Source organism: Anopheles aquasalis, chromosome 3 (genome assembly GCF_943734665.1).
Source record: "Anopheles aquasalis chromosome 3, idAnoAquaMG_Q_19, whole genome shotgun sequence".
NCBI lineage: Eukaryota > Metazoa > Arthropoda > Insecta > Diptera > Culicidae > Anopheles > Anopheles aquasalis.
In genome coordinates, this window is record NC_064878.1 from 41,317,689 (window position 1) to 41,324,181 (window position 6,493).

The 6,493-nt window shown below is 49.2% G+C and overlaps 1 protein-coding gene across 4 annotated transcripts in view; it reads right to left on the reverse strand.

Moving 5' to 3' along the window:
* The window catches only part of LOC126574066 (protein qui-1), a 50,462-nt gene extending 45,781 nt beyond the window's left edge, over positions 1-4,681 (reverse strand). For 3 of the 4 annotated variants that reach the window (XR_007608202.1, XM_050234007.1, XM_050234004.1), the window contains exons 1-2: positions 4,610-4,681; positions 3,691-3,971 (exon numbers count right to left, since the gene is read on the reverse strand). The gene's annotated coding sequence lies outside the window, so the exon portion shown is untranslated. The remainder of the gene's footprint in view (positions 1-3,690; positions 3,972-4,609) is intronic. The other variant, XM_050234005.1, reaches the window with a different exon arrangement.
* Between the last annotated feature and the right edge of the window lie 1,812 nt (positions 4,682-6,493).

Sequence of the window (6,493 nt, forward strand, 5' to 3'; positions counted from 1 at the left end):
CATTGTTGAGATGCAAATACAAACCAAACGAAGCCGACAAGATTAACGAGACGAAAATTGAATAAGCAAACTAAGGTGAAGAGCATGACCTCATGATGATTTTCCATTCGAATGCTGTGCCTCTCTGCAAATGCTGGTTTCCCGCCCCCCATTAGGCCGTTTTCCTTCTTAAGCCAGTTCCACCCGTCACTCCTCGCCAAGTGGATGAAGTATTTTTTTACGTTTTGCACCCTCATTACACGGCCGCCCGATTCGATCCGCAACCGGCGCCCTTATACGCGTCCCGGAGTCACTGCCACCAGAATCCCAATTACTGCGATGCTGCTGCTCGTGGCAGTCCAAGCACTTTGGTGCCCGTTAATTAAGAGAAGCACCAGTAACAGCAACCGAACAACATCGCGTCATCACCGTCAAAACCATCATTAATAATTGCTGGCCACGGGAGTTTCATCTTCTTTTTCATTATTTTTTCGCTCTCCATTTTACCAAAGCTAAAACCCCATAACCGGAAGACCGAAAAGTGGCCAAATCCCACCAAAACGGACAAATCCGACACAACAACAACAACGAACGGGGCGAGCGAGCAACACCAGGGCGGAAGGAGGTCAAACGGGACCAAAAAACCATTTTGACCACCACCACGAAAAACCACCTCACAGACCTCACCGTCGTCCGGTCCGGTGCGGTGGTGGTGACAAATTAATTTCGCTCGTCATTGGTCTCGCTCGCGCGCTCTCGTCCAGTTCCCGGGGAACTCAACAAAGTTAACGCGATTATGGTTCGCGAATCTGCCGGTTTTGGGTTAGGATGGCCGGTTGCCCGGTTGGATACATTGGCAAGCTCGTTAGCGGCCAATCCAACCAACTGCCGCCATCAGCCTTCAACCCCCCCCCCCCCCCCCCCCCCGGGGGCCAGTGTCTGATGTGTTTGGCTATAGTATGGTTTAAGTAAATATTTAAACACTACCGTGGGAAGGAGGGCCTCAGGGTCCCGCGGGTTATGCAGCTCCCTCTCCGGAACCTCGTTTCCTCATCGCTGCTGCAACCTCCGTACGCTGACCGCGTGTTGACTCACGATCGTGTTTGGAATAAGATAAAATAACAGTATCACACTACAAGACCACGGCACACATACACACAGACAGGTTGATAGAGATAGTGTGATAGTGTGATACACGGGACAGCGGCCACCAGAAAAAAAACGTGGCCCAAAAATGCCGAATGTCAACAATGGGCTACGCGCCAAACTCATTCTCTCATTCTGGCCCACCACAAAGCGGTCGCGATCAAAGTTGGCCTCCGTTGGTTAGTGTACGACGGGTAGGCAGTCGGTTAAGAGCGCTAAACGGCTTTCGGGGATAGGAAAAAGTGAATAAAAAATAGAACCGACCGACTAACCGAGTGGCATCGAGGTATTTGGAATGATTTTAGAATCACCGGAGAACCATTAAACGGTTTAGTTGCATTATATTCCGTCGTTGGATTCCAGGAATGTAGTATGTGCAAATTGAAGAGTGAATTCCTAACGCTACTGCTACCCATTAATATCTCGTTACATTAACATGAGGCAACGGACATTACTAGGTATCATCATCATTCCCCAATATCCTCACGCCACATGGGATGCCAGGTTGTGTGCAGGTGTTCATAAGCTCCACAACGACCACCGACCGACACGATGACAACCCCCTCTGCTCCATATTCTACTGTGCTGTCTCTCGGGCTCTCTAAGTGAAAAAGGTGACAAGCAAGTCGAGCGCTGTCAGAGTCGTGTTCCTGCTGCTGCTACTGCTGCTGCTACCGTTGGTTGGTGTAACATCTACGTGTATGTGTTTGGCCAACGACGACCACCTGTGCAGATCAGTGGGTGAGATAAAATTTGGAAATAATCGATAACGTGGCTATCCAACGACGACGACAACGACGCGGAATCCGGAAACTGATGGTTGGGCAAACAGTTTTCCTTCCTGGTCGCGGTTCTGGCACTGGCGGGGAGGATACCACACGTGGTGTATCATCGCACCGTGGTGGGAAGCCACGATGGGGAAGGAAAAATAAATGGAAAAAAATGGAAAAGTTTTCCCAGGAGTTTTCCCGTCGCTGTCGTCGGTGTCGCGTAGTAAGGGATGGTATAAAGCCTACAGTTGCTCCCCTTTCTGTGACACCATTCCTTCGTGGACGAGGACCGGTGACCAACGACATTTGCCGTTTTCTTATGCTCCCTCTCTCCCTCTTCTTCTCATGGACTGTGAAGTGTCCCTTGGCTGTGGCACTGGCTTCTGTAATATGAATTTAATTGAAGGAGTGCCTTCAACCGTCAACCATGGAGGCGCGCACAACCCCTGTATCACCCCCGTGTACCACGTAAAATACACCCATCGAGAGTGTGGTTTCACGCTGGTACCCACCAGTGGCGTGCCAGCCGCATGTAAGTACGTGCGAGGTAACATGAAGTTGTTTGTTTGTATAATGATGATCACTTGTTTATGGTCTGAGGCGGGCGCGTCTTCTCGTTAGTTTACCTTTCTTTTCGTCTCAACCTTGGGCTCCCTTTCCTCTTTTTTCCGCTTCCCTTTTCCCGTGCTGTCGTAAACATCGTAACAGGACTGTGTTTCGCAGCAGCAGCAGCAGCAGCAGCACGACCGTGTAGATCTTTGGCTACAGGCACAAGCACAAGAGACGTGCTGGTATCACACACCAGGGACCGATAGCTAGTTTCAATGCGACCAATATCCGTCCCGTCACCGCCAAAAATTGCCACCATGAAGCACACACAATCTACGGGCTGCGTCGCAGAAATGTAAAAGAAAATCGAAACAAAAAAAAACGAGGAAAAAAAAGGAAGCTCTTTTGCTTTCCAGCACAGCTGAGGCTGCTAGCAACACGCGGTGTACGTGCGAACCATAGTTTAGCTTTAATTAAATATGCATATTTATACAGCAAATGGGGTACCGGCTGTGGCAGAACATTTTGCGCACCAACCATCGGAAAGCAGGACCGTGGTGCTCTCGAGACTGGCACTGGAGAGCACACACGGTAAGACTGCGAGCTACGGTCCGAAACCTAGATCACGCTGCCACAGATGGTGCCCCAGCTTTCTCGAACAAGGTAGGAAGATCGTCCTTCAGTGGCTTCGCTTCGCCGCATCGCTACGAAATCTGATGGCAGAAAATCAATCAAAAACTCCTCTCGCAAAGAAACCGAAGTAACTTTAAGCCTGTAACCAACAACTTCTTGGATTTGGCCGTGGGAACCAGTAAACAAGCAACGTTCGTACTAATCCGCTTGCGGCATCGCATTCTAGTAAAAACACGAACAAAACAACCCTTCTCTCTATTGCCAATTAAACATCCTCTCAGTACGATGGTTTTGGGTGGCGCGAAACATGCATTTTACAATCCAGCACATCTCTCCCCTTGGGCGTCGACTTTACGACGCGACGCGGACAGTTCACGCAGTGCGCGAATGTAAACAAAACTGGAGCTGGTGCTGGAGTAAAAACCACACCATGGATCATAAATTACACCTCTCTCACTCTCTCTCTCTCTCGATGGTGTTGGTGAAATGCTGACGTGCTGCAAAGATGATGATACACTGTCCTTCCTTCCTTTTTGGTAATTAATGCTAGTTTTACGCACGAAAAATAATAAAACAACCACCTTCCCAGCCGCATATACGGACATGAACGTACCTCAATTCCGATGTGCCAAGGGCAGTTCCCGTTCGGAAGCGTAATCCATTCCGGTTTCCGGTTCAGAAACCGCGATACCGTGCAGACACTCGTGCACTGGAACACTTTACACTTTAATTTCCGTTGCACACTAATCCTGCACGCACCTTCCGTGGTCAAGGTGTTCGCAAGCAAGCACCAGCACCGGATAGTTACGGCCCCGTTGTTAATATGTTTGAGTGCAACTTGCCTGAATTTTCCTGAATTCACATCCAGTATCCACTGAAGACCCTTCCTGGCTGCTGTAATGTAAACACTCGAGTATTAGCGATAAGTTAATTACAAATTAAATAAGTAACACACTCCTCACACCACGAGCCACTGAGCCACTTCAAACGTCGCCGAAAATACCCGAAAATATACCAACAGCATGGTACGCTAACACGTAAATACGTACGCACTACACTTCCACATCCGCACTAACCCTCCCGCCCGCAGAACAAAGATCGCTGCCCTTGAAGTTAACCGCAAAGAAGGCCTCCATCACCCTCATTGCTCCTCTCCCAACCGATATCGCTTACAGGAAGAAAAACTGCGTCGGCACAAACACCGGAACCGGATCGCTTGTTTATCATAACTATCATCAGATGAAGCCGCAAAGTGCCTCTCCAGCCGGAAGAGATGAGATCAGCATCAGCACCAGCACCAGTGGCGTTGCTGCTGTGCTGCACGAGAGCACGTTGATGAGCGCACCACTGGCTGCTGCTGCTGTCCAGCTGAAACGCTAACCAACTGATAGCCCGTCCACTTGCTTTTCTTCCTTTTTCCACCACAGAACTGAACCAACTGGCTTGGAGGAAAGGGAACTCCTGCCTCCTCTAATGCTGCTGCTGTTCTCCTGGTGGTTGTGGTGATTGATCCGTAACCGTTTTGTGCGTACCGAAGCTGTGATACCAGACTGCGTGTGACGCGGTCGACCGCACCCGTACACGACCGCACCGGTCGAAAGCTTATCTCGGACTGACGACCTCCTCCGTGAGCCTTGTGCTCTCGAGAAGAGAGAGAGAGAGCGAATTTTCGAACCAACCTGTTACAGGGCCAGCTTGCCGCTTGAAGGTAAGTGAACTGACGACAGGCCGCAGGAGTTCTGGGCTTAACAGGAGCGCTGAGAGACGACGTGGCGCTTAACGGTGTTGTTCGCCTGTGATAGCGAGAGCAGAGGCCCCCGGAGCTTTTCCACCGCACGCTCCGGTGCTCTGATCTTCTGGAGCATATGCTCTCACAAGCCCAAGAGAGCACGAGAGCACGAGAGAGAGAGTGTGCGGGTTGCTCTTTGATAAGCTTCTATTGTGACCGAGTGGTGCTATTCTTTTCCCTTTCTAAGGGGTCCGTACCACCAACCGTGCTCGCCAGCAGGTGAAATGATAATAAAGCACCATACAAACACATTTTCTAACGTTTTTTTCCTTTAGCCTACAGCATGGAATCCTTTCATGCTGAATTAGCATGCAATTACCAGCATCCATCCGAAGGCAAGATATTTAATTGCTTTTGAGATAAAAAAAAATGTAGCACACCTTTTTGGTAAATAATGCTGTAAAACTAACGACTTCAAGAAGATAACAACCGTGTTGCAAACTAATCGCAACCGGGTCGCGATGTTTGAAACATGATTTCAATTCCACCAACTACTCCCGACGTCATTCAGTGTGTCATGCGCCACCACTCCGGTGTTTAGTGATTCGCTTTCTGTAAGAAATAAACAAACAACACATTATGGAGCATCGCGCTTCAACGGAGCGCTGCTCCTGTGCCTTAAGCAACGACAACAGGCGCTTCATAGTAGTTCAACCTTAAACAACGCTACTGCTACTACTTCAGCTGCTGCTACTGCCACTGCTGCTGCTTGTTTACAAGCGCCAGCACCCGTACCTGCCCTCGTTCATTAGTGCCACTAGTGTAACCGCAACAGAAGGGTACTCACTCCCTCACCACGGTGGTGCTACATCCCCTCTTTTCGAGTTTCGCATGTCCTTCAGTTGGTTGCGAGTCTTACCAGCATCATCATCATCATCCTCATCATGCGGGTGGCAAGTATTGTGTGTAGCGCGCTCTCTCTCTCTCTTCAAAATCATACCCAGCGAACAGGGAAGTCAACAGATGCCAGCAACGTTGTTAGTGGCGTGCTGCCTTACCACTCAGCCTCATCTCATCGACAATCATCGTTGCTAATTGCCGTAATTTTGTTGATGTGCCACAAGTTTAGAGCGAATGACATCTCGCAACAGTCGCTAGCCGCTTGTGGCTTGCAATCCTTTCTATCGAAGTGCGACTGGCAGTGGAAAATTAAATAAATAAACGCTCCCGTAGTTACAAAGTTTCTATGAAGCTGCTAAATAGTCAGATGGAGGCGCATGGTACTCTCGATGGAGACGCCTGGTAGCCCGTGTTTTTTTGTTGTTGCTTAATTTCACGCAGGATCACTGCTTAGGACACGTGACCCTTCCAAGTTACATTCCTTGAACCCCTCCCAACACACATTTTCCTATAGGCTACTCTGGGAGCCCGATAAACAGGGCAAACGCCGCTATTACTGCTTCTTGCTAACGATGACTGCGATTGGCGCAACCAAGCATCACAAAACCATATCAAACAGTAGCTAATAAGCAGTTCGTTAGCACAAGAAACAATCCAAAAGCAACTAGCTAACTCGCCGAATGAAGCTCATAACCACACGGGGTGGAAGTTTACGCCAGTCTTTCACAGATAGGCAACAAACAGCAACTCCCGAGAACGCTCTATCACAGACGTCAAAGAACCTTAA